Source organism: Sus scrofa, chromosome 8 (assembly GCF_000003025.6).
Source record: "Sus scrofa isolate TJ Tabasco breed Duroc chromosome 8, Sscrofa11.1, whole genome shotgun sequence".
Lineage (NCBI taxonomy): Eukaryota > Metazoa > Chordata > Mammalia > Artiodactyla > Suidae > Sus > Sus scrofa.
This window is the reverse complement of record NC_010450.4, coordinates 138,267,188-138,290,310: the sequence shown is the minus strand read 5'-3', so window position 1 is coordinate 138,290,310 and position 23,123 is coordinate 138,267,188. Positions and strand designations below refer to the sequence as shown.

Genomic DNA, 23,123 nt, shown 5'->3' with positions numbered 1-23,123 from the left:
CTCAGGTAGTCCTGGTGGTAATACTTGGATCACGGTACGAGACTCACTAATTCATACTAGTAGGGAGTTCCATCTTACACGTTTTTCTTAAGATACCATCTTTCCTTTCATCTGGGGGGTCGTTTCTGGGAGTCGTTGCGTCAGTCGAGCAAGTCACTCCTAAGATTAGTTGACTCTGCAGTGGGATTTTGTCTGAAAGGTCGTCAAGACTTTCATTGCCTTCCACGTGTCTTCCTGTCGGCTTAGTTTCTCACGTGGTGGGCTATCTTAGGGAGAATCTCTTTTCCTTGTAATAGTTATCCACTTACAAAGCCTTCCAAATATTACCCAGTCGCTGAAGGTTCTTTGAAGAAAAATATGACTGCTCGTGTAAACAATTAATGGTTGTTAAGCATGGCAGTGTATATTATGACAAACAGCACATGCTGCATTATGCCAGCTGGTGTAATGATGTGATAATGGCTGACTCATTAACTCTGGCACACAGTTTACGATGCCCTTCAACGACAGGATTAATTGATTCCCACATACATTAAAACAAAAATAACTGCGCTCCCATTCCGCTGGAAGCCTGGCCCTTCGTTTGTCACACACGCTGCCATTGGTGATGGCCCACGAAGACCCTCCTGCTGAACGGGCTGAGGGTGGCCTCGCCGGTGGTTCTGACTGCGGAGAAGAGCCGGGCGGCAGCAGGGTGCTTTGGGGTGCAGGGTGTTCCCTGGAGAAGAACGGATGGAGGAGCAAAGTGTGTACACCTGCAGGTTCTCACAGTGAAACGGTTGAATGCGCTTTTACGCAGGCGAGCCCTGCAGCAACACAACCCTTCCTAAAAGCTGTCCTGTCCACTAGAAGTGTAGCTTAGCCGCTTTCCCCAAGTTGTGGGGCATTTAAGGAACTGCTTTCACAGACCTAATGAACTGCTTTTCCGGAGCGTTTGGACTGTAAGGATTCTGACTCATGTTAGGCAGTGTCATGCAGAGCACTCCCCACGATGCGAACGCTCCTCTTTTGCCTCAACTGCCAGTTTTATTTCTTCACGCGGCCGTGAGGATTGGTGATGCTTATGAGCCGGGCCTGGGCAGCGCTTCCTCACCTAAAGCCTGGAAATGTCGCAACTGGTCTAATGAATTGGAGGCTCACTCATTTTAATATGAAATCTGTCTGTTGTTCTTCTAGGGTACTTTGAACTAAGAACTACATTCTTTCTTTCTTAAATGTCTTCTTGTTTCAATGGAGACCGAATATGTTGTATTTAACAATTCTTAGTTGGTTCATTAAATGAAAACTGAACTGTTTAATATCACTTTCCTTTCAAACATACTGCATTTATTATTGTTATTATATCACTGGCATCTTCATTATTACTAGCGATTATAGCATACATATCGGAGGATATAGGAAACAGAGTTTACCAAAGCGTATTTTATTTAACACACTGAAAGGTCGAATGTGTTAACTTAAAAAAGTTAAAATTCCTCTGATTATTTTCACTCATTTTATTCATTTTGCCATTTTGCTTTCAGAATTAAAGGAGGCATGTCACATCTCTTCTTTATGTTGAGATTGAATATTCTTCTAGGTGGTCAAATAACAAAGCAATTGGTTAGGGTTAATGAGATTTAAAGCCTAAAGAGAGACTCAGGAGTCATCTTGGAAGAAAGAAATAGAGTAATTAATATAACTTTCTTTTCACCTTGCTAATTTCCATTACAGCATTAAATTTGTAATTCCAAATTTTTTTTCATTACTGAGGGCCATTTTTCCATTTTTTTTCTATAGATCACTTTTTGTAAAATTTTATCTTTATCATAAAACCCATGTCTAAAGGAGATAACTTAGAAGAGTCCATGAAAACAGAGAAGAAAATTAGAGATGGTTCATAATTTCATATCCCAGAGAAAAATACAGCTAGCAGACTCATATATTTCTCATCAGGCTTACTTTATGTAAAGATTGTATTTTTTTCCCAAAATTGAGATAATGTAAATAGAATTTTTTTCTTCTTATGATTATATCCTGAAAATTTTATATCTGATTAAATGTTTCAAAAACAGTATTTTTAATGGCTTCAATACCTCAATATTGAGGGACATTTATATTCATTTTAAGCTTTCATTTGCTTTAATAAAATATGCTGTAATGAATATGGGTTCCATGTTTTGAAGAGTTTGGTCTGTAAAATAAAATTGGATTTGTCAACAACTAATTCAGATGCAACACCACTTGAGTTAATCAATATCATAGTAACTGCCATCCAGATTTTCAGATCAGCATTAGAAATCAGTGTTGTCATCCTGAATCAGGAACTTTTCATCCAAAGTGGAAAGGGAAGGCTGTGTTTATTTGTTACTGTGTAATTTGTCAGGAAAGCTCATGATCCACTCTCCATGTGTTGAGGTGTGAGAACCAGCTCTGAAACCTACAGATTGACAACTACCAGGCTAACAGATAACACTCAGTCACAATTAACAAGGATAAATAGAATTAATGGTTGGTACTCCTTATTCTCCCCACCTTAAGAAAAAGAAAATATGTTTCTTCCAAAGAGGTCGGTGTGACTAGTAAACCATAGCAATAAGAAAAGTAAGCACTGAAGAATTTATAAAAAATAGATATAGAGATACATAGATTATTGGATATGACCTTTAGGATGGAACATTCGTTTTGCAAAAGCTGTGTCCTATTCAAGGTCAGAGTGTGATGTGTTGCTTCTTTGCATGCTGCCTCTGCTTCCCGAAGTTTGTTCAGTGTTTGGTTGGTATGCTTAGTAGTCTTGGTTTAGCATTGTGGTAACTTCCTTTTTTCATTGAGATCAGTGCATTTTCTGGATTTTTCATACTTTTTTGATTTTGTGTGTGTGTATATGTGCATGGTTTATCTTTTTGTTTGTAACTGTTTTTAGTTGAGTTTGACAAAACTGAGAACAATGTCTTAGTATATAATCTTTACAAAGACTTTCTTTTAATGTAAAAAGCAGATTGCCTTATCAAAGCTTGTGTACTTGTAATGTTTATATATCTGGTCCTTGTAGACACCTGAGTTTGTAATCCCTGGTCTAAGACTGAGCTCGGTTGAGAAAAGAAGAGTGAGTGGTGAATTTGCACCTGCTAGGAATGCTACAGAGTGAAGGAAGAAGAGGAAATTAGTGAGAGCCAAGTTGCAATGGATATGAAGTGCTTTTCTGTATGCAGCACTGGTTATAAGAACACTGAAGGGAAATGTTCCCATTGTCTAAGAAAATAAATATTTCAAGAGAAGGTGTTGGGGAGACAAGCAGCTTAGTAAACTCTGTTACTGACTTCGCTGACCCTGCAGTTCCTTCACAGCCACAGTGCTCTGCAGTCTCCTACAAGAAACTTGTCCTGTTCCTTCAAACTTGACTACTAATCTGAAAGAAATGTGGAAGAAGAAGAAATAGAAAAAGAAGGGGGGAGGGGAGAATAGCATATACAAAGCAAACGAAGCAGTTATATTTAATGAGGTAACTAGCATAAAGGACTTGGAACTATGTCTGCAGATAGCAAACATGCACTAAATGTTAGACATATCTCACAAAAGTAATCAAAGAGAATTGTTTGACAAATAACTGTCTATACTCTCAAAGAAATTAAAACTGAGAGAGAGAGGAGATAGTTAGATATTGCTGCTCTGGTCTGCATGTTTGTGTCCTCCCAAAGTTCGTATTGAAATCCTAATACCCAGTGTGATGGTGTTAGGTGTTAGGAGGCAGAGCCTTGGGACCTTATATTAGTGCCCTCATAAAACAGACCCTAGAGAACTCTTGCTCTGTCCCTTTCTGCCACGTGAGGGTAGAAAAAGAAATTGGCAGTCTTGCAACCCAGAAGAGGGTCCTCAGCTGATCACGCTGGCATCCTGATCTGGGACTTCTAGTTATAAAGTTCTGTTGTTTATAAGCAGCCTAGTCTGTGATGTTTTTTATAGCAGACTGAGCAGACTAAGACATATATCTTATACATATGTACACACAGTGAAAGAGAGATGGAAAAGCAGACATGCTGATAAAAGGAGATTAGGGAGTTCCTGCTTCGGCACAGCAGGCTAAGGATCTGAATGCAGTGGTTCAGGTTGCTGTGGAGGCACAGGTTCGATTCCCAACACAGCACAGTGGGTATGGATCTAGTGGCATAGTTTGCAGCTGCAGCTCAGATTTAATACCTGACCTGGGAACTTCCATATGCCATGGGTGTGGCCAAAAAAGAAAAAGCGACAAAAAGAGATGAAAAGTTATGAAACAGAGCTTAAAATAGAAATGGAAGATAAAAATAAATGTGGGAGTTCCCATCGTGGCACAGTGGTTAACGAATCCGACTAGGAACCATGAGGTTGCGAGTTCGGTCCCTGGCCTTGCTCAGTGGGTTAAGGCTCTGGTGTTGCTGTGAGCTGTGGTGTAGGTCGCAGACGTGGCTCAGATCCTGCATTGCTTTGGCTCTGGCGTAGGCTGGCAGCTACTGCTCCAATTAGACCTCTAGCCTGGGAATCTCCATATGCCATGGGAGCGGCCCAAAAAACGGCAAAAAGACAAAAAAAAAAAAAAAAAAAGACAAAAAAATAAATAAACCTGAGTAGACATGTGAAACTGTGTTTAAAACCTCAAAAACTAGAATAAAAGTGACTGAAAGGCACTGACGCAAATCATGATGGACTTGAACTGATTCAAAACAAAACTGAGACAAGAAAGCTCTCTCATACATGAGCTATATAGGAAGAACCAAAACTAGAATAAACTAATAAAATTATGTCAGGGACACAAATAAGCTTGAAGGGTATAGGCTTGAAGATATCACTCAAAACAAAATAGGCAAAAATAAGAATATACATGAAAATTATTGTCAAATTGATAACGGAAATAAAAATCCATCAATTGGGATCCAATAAGTGCATAGCTGGCACACTAAAAGAAGAGAATAAAAGAAATTTTAAAAAATAAACAATTTTCTTAAAAAAAAATTAATTTGGAGTTCTCATTGTGGCACAGTGGTTAACGAATCTGATTAGGAACCATGAGGTTGCGGGTTCGATCCCTGGCCTTGCTCAGTGGGTTGAGGCTCTGGCGTTGCTGTGAGCTGTGGTGAAGATTGTATACGTGGCTTGGATCCCGCATTGCTATGGCCGGCAGCTATAGCTCCGATTGGACCCCTAGCCTGGGAACTTCCATATGCCTCAGATGTGACCCCAAAAAGACAAAAAGACAAAAAAAATTAATTTGCAGATAAAACAGCGTAAAGTGCTGGCTGGACAAACTGATATCTAATGTTAAAAAACAAATTGTATTTTGGTGAATTTAGTAACCTAAGAGAATAAAGAAAAAGATCATCAGAGCATCCTGGCAGATGAAAAGCTACTAGGCAAGTCAGGCAAGACAAATAAATGTGATTAATCTGAGACTTCACTTAATGCCTCCAGTCAGTGCTAGAAGACAAAGAAGCAATAGCTACAATTTTGAGGAAAAGAAAGGACTCAAGGACTTTATACCTAGCTAAATTGTCCTGCAAATTTAAATAAAAAGAGAGATGTTTTCAAGAATGCAGAAACAGAACAATGAGCCTGTTATTAAAACTGAAAAACAAATATGCTTCTATGGCAAAATTCAGCCAGCCAAAAGATGGATGAAATATTTAAGGAATAGAGACCCTCTTATGGATAACTGATGAAAATTGTGGGAAATATGTGCAAGTTATAAAATTTGGCAGTGTAAAACTAATAATACACCTAACAAAGAGTTGAAAAGGCACCTATAGGTTTGCTAAATCCCTTCTCTCCTAGCACTGAGTCAAAAGATGTTCTTTCAAGCTGAATCTTACAGTTAAAAAAAAATAGCTCTGATCTCTTACATAATTGTCTTTACTTTAGAGAAATCTTTTGTAAATTGAAGTGTTTTGTCATGGACAAACATCTGAATTTGATCAGTCTCTCTGGTTTCACTTAATTAATTCTCCATTGCAATTCAAATAAAATGAATTTCATCCTGGCCAAGTGGTCACAGTTGCCCAGTTCTTATCCTCAGCTTTGTCTTGATTAAACTTTAGTCAGGCTTACATGGCATTCTCCCCCCCTAATTTCACATGGTCTTTGTGTAGTCACATTGGATTAAGGGCCCACCCTATTCCAGCATGACTTCATTTTAACTGTCTGCCATGACTGTTTCCAGATCAGGGCACACCCTGAGTACTGAGGATTAGGATTTCAACATATCTTTTTGGGAGACACAATTGAACTCATAACACCTCTTCTTACCTACAGAAAGAAAGACTTTCCCTGTATAATGTTGAGATGCTTGAAGATTTTTGAGATTGGAAGGTATTTCAGTAGTCTTTCTTCTAAACAAAGCCTCTTATTATTTGACAGTATTTTATAGTAATTTAGTATGATCCCATGTTTAAATAAATTTCTTCTATCATCTTTTTTTTGGTCTTGTTTTAGGGCCACACCTGCAGCATATGAAAGTTCCCAGGCTAGGAGTCGAATAGGAGCTGTAGCAACCAGCCCATGCCACAGCCACAGCAATGCCAGATCTGAGCTGTGTCTGTGACCTGCACCACAGCTCACAGCAACAGCAGATTACCAACCCACTGAACGAGGCCTGGGATTGAACCCACCTCCTCATGGATACTGGTCAGGTTCGTTACCACTGAGCGACACGGGAACTCCTGTTCTGTCATTTTTCTATTAGTCCATACAGGATTGAGAGTCAATAAAAGTTGATGATTTGGAAGGGTTTTTTTTTTTTTTTGTTTTGTTTTGTTTCTATTGATGACATGTGTCATCTTTACAAAAAAAAATAAAAGTTATTTTTTGGACTAAAACCATGAAAAAACAACCATTTTTTTTTTCTCTCTTGCATAAGAGGCAGAAAGACAGCTGGCGGTGCACTGCTTAGCAATTTACTGGCAAATAAAACTGGAGCCTACATCTTAATTGGCTAACTCAGACAGAGCTGACTTTAAAATTAGGCACTATTCATATGAAAATTAAAAATTCAGCCAATCATCTCTATGACTGACTTTGTTTTAATAACATTAAACCAAAATCTGTGAATCTAAAAATCTACACTGTATAGAAGACATCAGCGTGTTTAACTCATTGTCCAAATATTTGTTATTATCTAAACTTTGGGCTTTAAAAGGATTTCCTTTAGAATTTATGATATATTGTGAGAAGTTAGATGAGTCGCCTGGAAACAAGCCTGTAATGTGCAGTCTTTGGAAAGAGATAATATTAAAAATGTAATTAAAAGATCAGCGAACGCGTACAGGAGGTGCAGCAGATAACTTTGACGACGCCAGAATCCTCAAATTCAGCATTTTCTGTTCAGATGAGTGCCGACGGATTTTGAGAGTGAAAGAGTTTTAAGCCAACGACTGACCCTCGGTGAACCGCCTCATTCAGAGAGTGGTAGAAGTGGAGCTGAGGCGCCGCCAAGACACCGCTAGAGTGAGCTCCACGCCTGGAGCTGGCAGCGGCTTGGAGTAACCGGAGTAACTATGAAGCCTGGGAGACTGTGTTGAAAGTTTTGGTATTTATCCTAAGAGGAGTGAAAAAGAAGTGGAGACGTGATTACGTTTGATTCCTAATATGTATATCATTCTGCAAGTTCCTGCTGTGGCTCAGCGGTAGTGAGCCCAACTAATATCCATGAGGACGAGGGTCCATCCCTGGCCTCCTTCAGTGGGTTAAAGATCCAGCGTTGCCGTGAGCGCTGGTGGAGATTGCAGATATGGCTCGGATCCTGTGTGGCTGTGGCTGTGGTGTAGGCTGGCAGCCGTAGCTCCAATACGACCCCTAGCCTGGGAACATCCGTGTGCTGCAGGTGCAGCCCTAAAAAGCAAAAAAAAAAAAAAAGTTTATCACTCTGGTTCTAAAGTGGAGAAGACTGAAGGATGAGAGGACCATAGTTAGGATGTAAATAAATATAAATAATAAAAGTAAGTAAATATCTGGCGAGGAACAGTGGTAGTTTGAAGTAGGGTACTGGTAGCAGAGCTGTAAAAAGTGTGTTTATGAGCTAAGATGGGCAAGATTTTGTGAAAACATGGGTATGGGCTCGACAGCAACGAGATCTGTTGGTAGGTGAGAGTTTAACAAGATGGTCTGGTTCTGGGTCCTGAGAATGACACCCTGCGACAGAAAACATCACGAAGGGCTCACGCTAGGGAGGAAAGCCATTGGATTGTTGTCTCATCCTTTTCTCTGTCTCTTCCCATACCCAAAGGTTAGAATACCGTATTGCTTCCATTATTTTTTGCTAGTTTTTTGCCCTAGCATAAAAATAATCCATTCCATTGATTTTTTTTAAAAAGGAAAAGAAAGAGAACTCTAGAAAAAGACCAAAAAATCATTTATGGGTGTATCAATTTAAATAAAACAATCATGAAATATTGGCTAGATGGTATATGGTTATTTTGCTTGCGATTTACGTCCTTAAGAGTATATTTTCTTTCAGTTTAACTCTCTGAAAGGAGTCTAAGGTGTACATCTAGGATATAAATTTAAGATGTCATTGTTGTAAGTTAGAACAATTCTGGTTAACCTCAAAATTGGCCAAAAAATAATTATATTAGAATTTTCTAGTCAACTGGAGCAAAGAGGGACTACCTTGAGTTATCTTTAGAGCTTCTCTATTCATGTTGCTTGTTTACATTGTGTATGACTGCAGCTGGCATCTTCTGAGAGTGTCAGGATTGTTTCAAGAGAGTGATGGCAGTGTGGAACACACCAAGATTTTTTTCTTAGGTTATATAATCTGAGACAATTTACTCTGGGATTTTAAGTTGCAGATAAGACCCCTGCTGATATTTCACTGCTTAATATCTCCGGCTTTATTAGGTAGTAGTGATTTTTCCAAACATGCTATTTTATACACAGTGGTTCTTTAGTGTAATCACAAGATGTGTCATAGGAAATGTGCTGCATCTTGAAGGAAATTCAGACAAAAAAACACAGATGAAACAAATCTTATAATTAAGACGATAAGATTATAATTTCTTATAAGATTAGAATTTCCTCTGTGGCTGACCAGAGTTTGAGTAAGTTCATTGACCCTTTTGCTATAGATTAGGAAAGATGAACGTAATGCTTATTCAGTGATAGATGTAACTCTTCAAAATATGCAATGTTTACAGTCGTTCAAAGTTAGTGCCTTCAGAATTCTAAGCTTAGATTTTTTTTTCTCACCATGTCTCATATCTGACTTAAAATACTGCCAACTTTCTGACAGGTATTTCGTTCTAGAAATACCTGTCAGAAAGGCTTAGGGGGTGGTATAGGTAAGTGGTATTTCAGATCTATTGTTGATATGCTGAGTAATATTAATATTATTTTTAATTCGAATTGAAAAGGTTTCTTAGGAGCCATTTTAGAATTCTGGATATTATTTCCATTGAAGAAAGAATATAAAAATTTAAATATGAGAAAAATATTCATTTTTTTTACTCATTCATCTTTTTTTAAAATTTTTATTCTTTCAGTTCAACACCTATTCTCTGCCAAACTCTACTACAAGGAAGGAAAAGGATGAAAAGAAAGAGCTCCTACCAAGCTTAAAGAAGCTTGTAGTCTAGGAGACAAAAGAGGCAATCAGACACATAATTAAGATGTAATTTACTAATTGCTCCTATCAGTGTGTACAGCGTTTTATGAGAACGCCAAAGAGGTAGCCCCAAATTCAGCCTGGGAAAGAGCATATATTAGCCAGGAGTCTTGTCAGTTGCATGCGATAGATTCCAGCACATGCTCCGCTGGGTTAATTTGCTCACAGAACAGAGCAGTGGCCCTTGCATCCACTGGGAATGGAGTGTTCCCATCAAGTACTGGAACTGTGGCGAGATGGACATGGGATCATATCTTCCATTTTAGCAGACCTGACAAATGGTCAAATGTCTCACCTCAGTCTCTTTCTTGCCCCATTGAGAAGGAATTTCAGAGTCCCGAAGCAAAGGGTGGAAAGGCCAAGAACCAGAAATCCTCTCTGAGTTGAGTCTCAAGAGTCTGTTTGTACTCTGACTTGGGCGGTTGAGTCAAGGAGTTTATTATAGTGGACAGTCCCTTGGGCTAACAGTTTCCAAACCTGGCTGCAGGTTAAAATCATCTCCATAATTGTACAGTCAGTGGATTAAGTCAGAGTTTCTGGTGATGGCGCTCCAGCCGGGATATTTTAGGGTTCTTTGGAAGTGGAAAGGAAGAGGGACCTTGTGCTTTTCTAGCCCCAGATGGTGCAGAGACCGTCTCCAGAGAAGGTGAGAGGTTGTGTAAGGACAGCGAGCAAAGCAAATGGCTTTCTTGGGAATCGAACCCTCCACACTGTTTTTAATCTAAGGCCATGACCTCCGCATGTAGGCTGGAGCAACTCTGCAGGCTGAAGGCTGAGGGCCTGGGGAGATGGCATTTCATGAGACACCTTCAGGAAATAGCATTATTATTATCGTACCTTTGGTTTTATCCCCAGCATGATGTAGCCCCAGGGGAAGTCATAGTCACATTTTTACGTTTATTTGCTTATGCTTCATCATAACAGTGCATCCTTCAAAGGGAAAGTATCTTTTTTTTTTTTTTTTTTGCTTTTTTAGGGCCACACCTGTGGCACTTCTAAGTTCCTAGTCTAGGGGTCGAATCAGGGCTGCAGCTGCTGGCCACAGCCACAAGAATGCCCCACCCAAGCCACCTCTGTAACCCACACCACAACTCACGGCAACACCGGCTCCATCACCCATTGAGCAAGGCCAGGGGTGGAGCCCACATCCTCATGGATACTGGTCGGGTTTGTTTCCGCTGAGCCACAGCCACAGCGCCAGCAAAGTGCCTTGCTCATCTTTGTAGTCCTACAACATGACGGACACAGTACCTGACACGTCCTGGGCCCTCAGTAAGTGACAATTGGATTAATCAATCCAGTGCGGTCGTAGCATTATCTCAAGTTTTCTCTCTGTAGCTATTTGGATATATTAGTAAGCCCATAGAATTTTCCACTTGTGAAATTAGAAGTACTTATCAAAAACTGTACTTTTGTAATATTTCTGCTTTAAGAGGTAGCAGCTTAGAAGCAAGTTATAATGCAAGATTGAACAGGAAAACCTCTAGGAATAAAAACAATAAAATTCATGTTTATGCTTATTTGTTTAAAGAAGCAAACCAGAAACCCTCCAGCTCAACAGATATTTCTGTTGCATTTTTAAAAATTGGTCCCGTGATTACATTCTAGAGGCAAATAAGCAGGAATAATGTCTTTTCATATTGTTTATATATTCTATTTAAAACGCTCACGAAAAATAATAACCTCTGAAATACCAGCACATTAGGAAAGGTCAAATTTAAAATATGACACATTGGTTGGACATTTGATATGTTTTCTGTTGGCTGGTGTTCATCTTTTAAAATGTCCGTTTTGATAGCAGGTCTCATATCAAATGCATTTTTTTTTCTTGCTGAGTCTCCCACATTTTCTCTTGCAGTCTGGATCCAGACAAGGGCAGTTCTTTAGAGGACACATAAGGCAATAGCTTGTAATGCAGTTTACTTGTCCAAAGAGTTCTTGGCTCTGTGGTGTTGACAATAACAGAAATGGATTTGGACCTCCCAGCCCCAGCCAGATATGACCAGGAAGACAATGAGGGGACAGATGGGTAGCTTTGCACAGGAACGGGCTCCGAGCTGCACTTGGGGTCATGCCCGTTCCTTCAGAACTGTGACAGAGGGAAGAGGCAAGGCTCAGAGACAAGGACTTAAACCTCTCTCTCAAGAAAATCTCTCTTCAGAGTGCTCAAGATTCTGGAAACTAAAATGCATATTATTCAGGTTTATTAGGCAAAGAATATTGAAACGTTGAGCTACTGCTTTATGGATAATATACCACATTTAAAGGCATACAAACTAACTGGCTTTGGAGAGTGTATTTCAGTGCATAAAATGCAAATTCTTCCTTCGTGCGATATGTTTTCCTAGAAAAGAAGACAAGAATAATCAAACCAGCACAATGAACGCTATGTCGCAAGACTCTTTGGGGACATTCTGAGGAGAGTCCTATCCTGGATTATTCAGTCGCTCCCCTTTGTTGTTCTCTTTTATTATCCTCGGATTGTTCATAATCAGCAGCTAAACAAGTATATGCCAGTATAACATAGGCGCAGGGGGAGAGACTTGCTGGGACGAGCCTTTATTGGCGTCAAAGGTTTTCAGGACAGCACCTGTTACCATGTTTCTAGGGAAGTATTTTCTCAGTTTGCCCGTTGAAAATAAGACGCCTCTGAACCTTGTTATTTGGCGAGTAGGACATTTAAATAAAAACAGCAATAACCAGAGGGGATATATGGATTTGGAGAAGAGCAAATACTCTACCTAAGAGACTGTCCACATAATGATTAGTTGTAAGTTAGATGTTACGTAAGTAGCGTGATCTAGGATGTGGTGTTGAAAGTTACTTAAATCAGCTCTAGGTGACTGATAACCACAGAAAAGGAAAGTTGTTTTTTCTTTTTTGAATTGTGGTAAAATATATATAGTATTAAATTTCCCATTTTAACTATTTTGAATTATATTACATAATTCAGTGACATAAAGTACATTCACATTACTGTACACATGTTGCTACTGCACATCTCCAGAACTTTTTCTTTTCTTTTCTTTTTTTTTTAAGGCTACACTTGCAGCATATAGAGCTTCCCAGGCGAGGGGTCGAATCAGAACTGTAGCCTCTAGCTTACACCACAGCTCACAGCAACGCTGTATCCTTAACCTACTGAATGAGGCTGGGGACTGAACCCGCATCCTCATGGATACTAGTCAAGTTCATTAACCGCTGAGCCAAGGCGGGAACTCCTTTTTCATCATCCCAAACTGAAACTCTGTACCTATTAAATAATAACTCCTTATTACTCTCTTTCCCCAGCCCCTGGTAACCACTATTTTCCACTCCGTCTCTGTGAATGTCAGCTCTCACATGACTCTCATGTGATAGGACCATACAACATTCTTACTTTTGTGTCTAACTTCGTTCACTGAGAATGTTTTCAGAACTGCATCCCTTTTTAGGGCTGAGTGGTCGTTCACCACGTGTACTGTCCACTCACCTCCCGGGGGACCCCGGGGCTCTCTCCCTCTTTCAGCTGTGGTGGAGATGCTGCTGGCGCACACGCATCTCTTTGAGTCTCTGCTTTCAGTTCTTTTGGGTATTTGCCTAGAAGTGGCATTGCTGGATCACGTGATAACTTTGATTTCTTTGATGAACTGTTGTACTGTCTTCAGTAGTACTTGCACCATTTTCCGTCCCAACTAGCAGTGCACAAGAGCCCCAGTTTCTCTACACCTTTGCCAATACTTTTTTTTTTTTGATGATATCTGTCCTAATGGGTGTGAAATGGTATCTTTTTGTGGTTTTGCGCTTCATCTCCCTAACACTAGCGATGTTGAGAATCTTTACATGTGCTCATTGGCCATTGGTATAACTTCTTTGGAGAATTGTCTGTTAAGCCCATTTTATTATTTTTTAAATTTATTTTTTTTCTTTTTAGGGCCACACCTGAGGCATATGGAAGTTCCCAGGCTAGGGGTTCAGATTGGAACTGCAGCAGCCGACCGGTGCCACAGCCACAGTAATACCAAAGCTGTAGCCTCTAGTCTACACCACAGCCACAGCAATGCCAGATCCGAGCTGCATCTGTGACCTATACCATAGCTTACAGCAACGCTGGATCCTTAACCCACTGAGCAAGTCCAGGGATTAAACCCACATCCTCACAGACACTATGTTGGGTTCTTAACCCACTGAACCACAATGGGAACTCCTAAAACCATTTTAAATTGGGTTGGGTTTTTGTTTATTTGTTTGTATGTGTTGAGAGGTAGCATTTCTTTATATAGTCTGGATATTAATCCCTTATCAGATGTATTATTGGCAAATATTTTCTTCCATTCTGTGCATTATCTTTTCACCTTTTGATATTGTCCTTTGATACACAGAAGTTTTTAATTTTGGTAAATCCCAATTCATTTATTTTCTTTTTTCACTTGTGGTTTGGTGTTGTAGTCAAGAAATCATAGCTGAGTTCAGTGTAAGAATTTGTTTTTAATGTATTTCATAGCCTGAAAGTGTTAGTTACATCTCTCTCTCCTCTTTAGCTGCACTTTCCACATCATCTTAATCGCACAGAAGATGAACAGCTCTATCACCTAGGTTGCCTCATCATGCCTTAGTTTATAACATCTACTTTTTTTCTTTTTAGGACCTCACCCTGCAGCATATGTATGTTCCTGGGCTAGAGGTGGAATCTGAGCTGCAGCTGCCAGCTTGCACCACAGCCACAGCAACACCGGATCCGAGCCGCATCTGTGACCTGTGCTGGCACCCTGTGGCAATGCCAGATCCTTAGCCCACTGAGACAGGCCAGGGAGGGAACCCACATCCTCATGGAAACTGTGTTGGACTCTTAGCCCTCTGAGCCACAGCGGGAATTCCAGTATCTGTTCTTTAAGATGAAAGAATGATATTTATCCTCTGAAAGATAAAACACCATAAACAAAGGCTTTTTTTGGCAACACTTTGATGTGTAACGTCAGTTCCCAGATCAGAACTGAACCTGGGACACAGTGGTGAAAGCGCTCAATCCTAATCACTAGGCCACCAGGAAACTCCCAGAAAGTCTTATTTTACATCTCTAATTCTGTCTGCCTAGAAAAAGTGCAGAGAGTCTCCTGACAGCTTCCAGGAAGAAGGACCTATGTGGGAAGAGAAAAGCTCACAAGACCAGTGAGGTGAGCCTAGAAGAAAGAACATAGATTTTTACATCACAAAGCCAGGCTGCTTAGCTTAGTGAAATGGTTCAAATTAGCACATTTAAGGCAGTAGGGCAAAAAGATCAGATTTCCATTTTCAGAAGAGAAGTGTGGCTGTGCTGGTCCTGGCCCCCAGGGCAGGGCTCTCAAAGTCACGTGGGCCCAGAGGTCCGCAGTTGCCACGCGGCCGCCACTGGCCGCCACAGGGCCCTGAGCCGCCAGGGTCAGGGGGGCCACACGCCTGGCCTGGGCGATGACTCGGCTCTTTCCACGCCACTCCTAGACCACCAGAACATCTCTGAAGTGAGAGCACTGACGTCACGGAACAGACTCTGGTCTGTGGAGACGCGATAAGGAAGATGCAGCTGAAAATCAGGCGTGAGCAGCTGGTGGCCAAGGTCGCGCCCCGAGCCCGGAGGCGTCAGCATCCTGGAACCTCAAACTGGGCCTTGACGGTCCAGATCCGCAGCTACTAGGAGCCCATGTGGCAAGATCCAGCGTTTAGAGCCCGTAAACATTCTCCGATGTTGGGCAGCGACTAGAGGAAGAAGCGGCTCAGAAAAGGTTCTTAAGACCAGCCAGAGAGGAGGAGCCGATGGGCTCCCTCTGCGCTCTGTGCGGCCGAATGGCTCCTGGGCCCGAGAGACCCCAAGGCTCTGCCTGGAGGCAGGAGCGCCGGGGGCTTCTTATGGGGGTTGGTGTGGAGGGCTTTCCAGCAGGTCTGGGTGCTGCGAAAAAATTAGTTATGCAAAATCAGAGACGAAGGTGGGAAGGGAACAGGAGGAGAGGGAGAACCGTGGGGGAATTGTATGAGATCCATTTGAGAGATGGGTTAGGGAACATAAAGTTACTGTAGTATGTGAGGCACTGCTAATTGTGATGCCTGAACCAAAAGAGTGTGGAGGAAGAGGAAGAAACAGAAGAGACTTTGAAAATTAGTTCCCCTAAGGTAGTTCTGCGCCGGGCTTCGAACCATCCTGAATGTCAAGGCAGAAATGCTACGAAATTACTGCGGCATTTCTAAATATTTCTAAATCTGATCTCAGAGAAAACCAGCAGTTTTTATTTTTAAAACTGAAATCTTCAAAGAAAATTCGGCATCTGTAGAGAAGAAAATTCCCATAGGTTCTAATCCTGGCGTTTCCAGGCACCAAACAGCTCCTTGGCCACGGCCTCCTCTGGATCCAGTTTCCGAATATTTACAATAAGGGACCTGACACACAAGATCGCCCATTTCTAGCTAAAATTCATTACGGTTCTGCTTTAAATGGAAACTTGTATCTTTCTAAGTCCAAGGTCATCTTTTTCCGTAGTCTCTAGCATCTGGAAAATGTGAAATAAATGTTTCCATTCTTGGGTGATGTGACAAAGTGAGATACCGGGAGATGCGATAGAAACTATTGTGTAAAAGGTCCATGTCCGTTTTATTTGTAAGCCATGTATGATTCTCATAACACACACGGTGTCTGGTTTGAGGAGGTGTAACCCGTAGTGAACTCCCGGATACAAATGGGAGAGGAACATACGTGTCACAGGCAAAGAAAGCAGTAGAGCAGCAGTAGAGCTCGCGTGTAGAAGCTGTGAGGGGGTGAATGAAAGATGGATAAATGATCTTCCAAGCACTTATCCAGGCAAACATTTGGTACATAATTTGTTTTTGATACAATTGTAATGAAAGCCATTCTTCTCTGTGGAACAACGGGCCAGATCTTTAGCACATTGCTGCCTGGTGCCCAGTGGGCAGCGGGTGCCTGACTGCCAGTGCCACTTTCTAGCGCGTGTTCATCTGCAGGATGTGAAACAGATTGCCATCCTTTTGATGTTTGTGAGTGCGAGTAGTAAATACCATGTGGTGTGACTCAGTGGATGTGTTTCAGGACAAAGAGAAGGATCCAGAGGAGGGCAAAGAGAGGAAGAAGGAAGACGAGAGGCGTCTCTTCCTGAAATGAGGGGTGAGCCAGGCAAGTCTGGAAGGATATCCGTTTGGGGAGGTGAATAGCAAGCTTTGTACCTAGAAGGAACGGCACCTCTACCAGGTCCCGTCCAATTTTCTGGCATGTTTGATGACTGAGGAAATGGCTCCCTAAAGGGCCTGTAAACATTTTTTTTGAGGAATATAAAAATCACTGGAGAATAGAAAATTATTTTTATTATATTTCAGAATCTTCCAGAATGTGCCTAGTTTAAGTGGCCATAAAAATTGTACGTGAGGATGTACCAGATTATCTGTTGGCCAAGGCATATCTAACTTGTGTAAGAAATTGGTAAGTTATTTACCTTTTCTTTTGTCTTAATGAGAGGTCCTGACGGCGCTGTCTGAGGTGCAAAGTCCAAGAAAAGCCTACCAGTTGGGTGAAGCCACAGGGACGTGAGAATGTAAAACTAGATTTTAATCTTGCTCGCAGCATGTTTTTGTGACATCTGCTAAGTTATTTAAAACTTTCCACCTCTTTTGTATTAAATGCTGGGGATCTGGATGTGCTTTCAAGCCCTGCCCACCTGCAGGCCCTTCTTCCATGGTGAAAGTCGTCTTGGAGTTTTCATCGAGAACATTCTTGAAAACGCTAAATTCTAGGCAGGTGATCATATTCTCCTGATGGGTCATCATCTTCTAAATTCTAAAACGACACCCGTTTTGGATTGGGAAGGTGATTTTCTTTGAAAACAAAGTCATTTGTTTTCAACGGTGAAGCTGAGCTAATGGTATTCATGGTTTATTGGAGGGAAAACTTGGAAGAAGTCGTCAGTTTATTAGGTAAGATACTTGAGGCTGGGCAAATCTTACAACTAGAAGGAGAGAGGGAGAGAGACAGAAAGAGAGACCCTAATCAAAACTTGCTGCTCCAGAGTGTTTACTGAAACCCTGTTCTGTTTTGCTAAGCTCCTGCGCAAGTTGAGACAGGGACATGCAATTACACAGGTTGCCTGCTTCAGTTTAGAGCAAAAGCTGGGCAGATCATCATTTATCCTTATTTGCAGTCCTTTAAACATTTTTACCTTGGTTTCTGCCCCGCTCTCTTTTGAAGCTACTAGTATAGACATATAGGCATATATACTGAGTATCTCATTATTTTTGGTTTTACAAATGCGTTTCAAATTTGGATTTCCAATGACACTTGAAACACATCCTTTGATAACTGAATATAAGAAATATTTGTGGAAGTTTCTCTTGTGGCTCCGTGGAAACGAGTCGATTGACAACCATGAGGTTATGGGTTAGATCCCTGGCCTCATTCAGTGGGTTAAGGATCCGGTGTTGCTGTGAGCTGTGGTGTAGGTCACTGGTAGCTCTAACTCCTATTCGACCCCTAGCCTGGGAACCTCCATATGCCGCGGGTGTGGCCCTAGAAAGCAAAACAAAACAAAAACCCACGAAAATTGTGGATTATTTACAATGAACTGAATTTCACAGATAGTTTAATATTATCCACAACCGTATCACTCTCCACTTTTTTCCCACCAAAGTTCAAGGCATTCTTTTCTTTTTGTAAAATAAATCAGTTTGTTGAGGCTGATAATGTAGGCTGAACACACAGAGCACAAGGACCACAGACAGTTTTCCCAGGGCTCAAGTCAACCGGCTGCAGAGGCTGTTGACGGAAACTATGGGGAATGTTTAAGTATTAAGTTTGTTCATTTTGTTTTGATTGAAGCAATCAGAAGAGACTATGGAGCTGTCATTTCAGTGGGAAGCTTAAGTAGGTGACTGTGTGAGTATTATTTACTCTCGACTTTGGTGCCAGGTGGCCCTAGGGGATCTTAGGAGTTCTAAGAAAAGAAGGCATTGAAAAGAAAAGGGCATGGAAACAAACTTTCCATATCAGCAGTCACAGTAGCTTCCTAAGGTCCCACCTTAATGGGATTGTTTAATGTAATGTTTATACTTACATATTGAGAAGAGGGCTTTCTAGTGAGTGAAGTAATAGCTTCCCTGTGAGCTTATGGGTATTAATGTCAAAGGTAATCTAAGTGCCAGAAATCAGCCACAAACAGATCATAATTGAGGATTGCTGCCAGGTGAGGAGGGGAAGATGCCTGTTCCGCTAAATCTGCTTTGTTACTGCCACTAGCAGAGCTACTTCTCCAAGGACACTGCATAGGGTGTTTCTGATTGGATTTACCAGGACAGCTTTTCCCTTCTTGGCTTTCTTTGTTTCTTTTCTTCCCTTCCTCCTTGCTGAACCCCTCTTAGCCAGACTTGTTTGAGTTCACAAACTGCATCTTTGGAACATAGTATCTGAATTAGATGCTTTTCATTCTCCTGGGGAGCAGTGGAGCTCATGCTCTCTCACTCATACATATGCCTGACATTAAATGATGACTTGCTGTTTCATAACTTGCATGTGATGAGACCCCATCATCATAATTTAACCGTGTAGTTCTGCTCAGTGGCAATATAGAGAAATTATTAATTAGCCAATTTTATAATAGAATATACAGAAGCTCCTTATAGCCTGGGGCACAGTACTGTAATTTACCAATATCATATAAGTTAAATGATAAAAATGAGACTTACAAAGGCAAAGGTATCAAAAAGGATAGCGGGTAATCACAGGAGTGTAATATTGAAGGAGTGAGAATGAGATACTGAGTTTGTGGATTTTAGCCTGATTTTCTTAGGACGTCTTTGTTTGTAACTCTTCATAAGGTCATTTGCAATGGGTCCCAGACTGAGAATTACGAACAGATAAATGAAATGGGAAATTAATTTGTTTTAAATGATACTAGCTAGGCATTATCATGTATTTCTCCAGCCTAATCACACAAATGACTTCAAATAAAGCTCATAGGCCTTCTAGAGATAGGAACTCGCACACCACAGGCTAGCAGAGTGTGGAAGCAAAGATGAACCTACTTGAGCCGCCTTTGGTTATAGTCCTTTAGCGTTTGAGATACATTTTCTCTCTTTTTAAAAAGGTTTATTGATGTACAATTGACATAAAATAGACTGCATATATTTAAAGTGTTCAGTGTGATTAATTTTGACATATGTATTTGCCCTCGAAATGTCACCATAATTAATATAATGACCATATTCATGCCTCCCAATTTTTCTTCGTGCCCCTTTGTAATTATGCCTCCTACCCCTTTCTGCCCACTCCTCCTTCCCACCCCCCCACCCCCCACCCCCGTCCTCTTGCCCCAGGTCTCAGGCAGCCAGTGATCTGCTTTTTGCCATTATATAATAGTTTGCATTTTCTGCAACTGTGTATGAATAGAGTCAAATGCTATTTATATATTCTTTTTTGTCTGGCTTATTGACTCAGCTTAATTATTTCGAGAAATTTATCTTTGTTGTAGGGTGTATCATTAGTTCCTAGGTGACTTTCCATTGTATGGACCACGGTTTGTTTATCCATTCACCTGCTGGTGGACCTGGAGTTGTGTCAAGTTTTGGTCTATAACAAAGTGCTGTGGAAAAAATGTTTATGCAGACATATGTTTTTATTTTTCTTGGGTAAATACCTAGGATGATGTGAGATGCGTGTTCAGTTTTTTAAGAAACTGCTAAATTGTTCTAAAATGTTTATAATCATTTTACATTTTCAGTGGCATCATATGGGAGATTCAGCTCCTCCCATCTTTCCCAGACTTGGTGTGGTTTTAACTTCAGGTGTTCTAGTCCACGTGTAGTTACATCTCACGCGGTTTTTCTCTCTTAGATGTTCATATGGTGGAGGAGACTGGCTAAATTTTCTCATGACACTGATTCATTACCCCAGCTTTACATTTCCCATAGTTGGTCATGATCTTTTTCATGTATTGTTAATTTTGATAAAAGTTTGATAAGAATTTTTGCATCCGACAGTGTTTATAAAAGATATTGATCTGCAATTTTTGTAATGTTTTAATCTGGTTTTGGAATGAGAATAATGCTGTAATCTTGGCCTCATGGAATGTGTTTGGAAGTGTTTATTCCTTTCTAGATTTTTGGAAGAGTTTGTATAGATTGGTATTGTTTCTTCATCATTGAAGCCCTTTGGGGGTGGATTTTTCTCTTTAAGAAGGTCTTAAAGTTCAGTCTATTTGATAGGGCCACTCAGGTTATCTTTTTCTTGTTTTAGTAGTTTGCATTTTCAAAGGAATTTGTTCATTTCATCTAAGTTGTCACTTTACTGGCATAAAGTTCTCATGACATTCCTGGGTTATCATTTTGATGTCCTTAGGATTTATAATGCTATCACGCTCCTTCCTGATACTGATAATGTTTATCATTCTTTTTTTTTCTAGTCCAGTCTAAGATTCAAGTTTATCAATTTATCAATATTCTAAAAGAACCAATTTTGTCTATATTGAGTTTTGGTATTGTTATTCTATTTTCTACACAATTGATGATTCTGCTCCACTTTATTTTCTTCTTCTGCCCACTTTGTATTTAATTTGTTATTTTATTTCCAGTTTCTTAAAATAGAAGCTGAGGTGATTAATTTGAAATTTCTAAGTATCAATCTAGTAATATCTCATAAATTTTGATGTTTTCGTTTTCATTGTATTCCAAATATTTTGTTTTCCTTCCTTATCTCTTCAATTCATGGATTATTTAAAAGTTTTTTATTTAGTTTCCAAATATTTGGAGATTCCCAGAAACCTTTTATTGATTTATAATTCCAGTGTGCTCAGACAGCATACTTTATATGAAATCCTTTTAAATTTATTGAGGCTTGGTTGATAGCCTACTGTCTCAGTAAATGTTTCATATGTACTTGAATAGAATATGTATTCTCCTACTGTTGGGTGTAGGTTATATTAATATCAATTAAGTTGAGAGTATTGTTCAAATCTGTATCTTATTGTCTACTTGTCCTATCAAACATTGAAGAAGAGATGTCCAATCTCTTACTATAATTGTAGATTTATCTACCTTTTCTTTCAGTTCTATCAGATTTTGCTGTATGTCTTTTGAAGCTCTGTTACTAGGTATATACATATTTAGGATTGTTATATCTCTTTAATGAATTGACCCTTTTATCATTTTTAAATGACCTTGTCTATCCCTGGTAGTGTTCTTTGCTCTGAAATTTACTTTATGATATTAATATAGCTATTTCAGCTTTCTTTCCATTAATATGAGTATGTTGTATCTTTTAAAATTCTTTCTCTTTTTGACTTTTTTTTCTGAATGTGTTTCTTAGATGCAATATTTGTTGGAGTCTTTCTTTTTTATCTGAGGTATTTAGACCATTATATTTAATGTATTTATTGGTATGGTTAGGTTTAAATATATTTTCCCGCTGTCGTTTTCTATTTTCCTATTTTTTTTTCATTTTTTCATGTCTTTTCTGCCTTCTTTTGAATAGAATGAGTATTTTTATAGTTTTGGCTTATGTACTTAATTTGTTAATTCTAACTTTTTGTTTTCTTATTTTAGGATTCAGAGTCTTTAACTAACAGTGTAACTTCAAATGATATTATACCACTTCCCACATAATATATGAAGCTTACGGTATTACACTTCCATTTATATACTTCCAACTTTCTTGCTATTTTTTTCTTTTACATGTGCTTAAATACTATGCTCTATTATTAGTTTTGTTTGAGCAATCAGTTATTTTTTCTGGTTGAAAATAATGCTTAGTATATTAGTATTCCACAATTTTTTTCCCTAGCATATATCCCCCTAAGGCAGCTTAATTAAAACGTAAGGTGTTAGAGTTGAAATCGTAATATACTTTTTCAGTATCAACATAAAACCTGTACTTAAATTTTAAATATTGCGTCTTTAAAAAAAGTTCCTCCTCATAAATAGTATGCAAACTCATTGCTCTAAAATATGTTTATCCTACACTGTTGATGTATGTGGTGGTCCAGTTAATATTACCCTTCTTATAGGCTTACTTTACAAATGGACTGCCGTGTAGGAAGTATATAAGCGTATATGTTATACATACCAAGTGAAGTACATAAAATGGGAAGAGGAAACAAACAAAAATATGTCCTTCTCCCTAAAGACTCTACACAGCACATCAGTCTCGTTGGTGAGGCCACGTAAAACGCCTGGACAGTTTTATTTGACAACTGTCTTTCAGTAAAATGTCAAAGCTATGAGATAGTACATCTCTGGTATAAAAACTTAGGTTTCCATTAAACATTCCGTGAAGGTATTGTGGTTTCCCTACTATGTACAAAAGAGGGCTTTAGGGTCCATTAAAAACAATGACAAAGACAAAACCATGCCCTCTGCTTTGGCTAAAAGGTCAGTCCCACCTTCTAATCAAGGGCGTGTAGCAGAGCCAAATCGTGGTTCTCAAGTGTCAGAAAATATTTGATGTGGCTCAGTGGGTAGAGAACCCGACTGGCATCCATGAGGACGTGGACTTGATCCCTGGCCTTGCTCACTGGGT

General features: G+C 39.8%; 1 long non-coding RNA gene across 2 annotated transcripts in view; it reads left to right on the top strand.

The window, feature by feature from the left end:
* LOC102167132 overlaps nucleotides 1–23,123 on the top strand; it is a 690,997-nt gene that overhangs the window by 356,209 nt on the left and 311,665 nt on the right. The window lies entirely within an intron of this gene.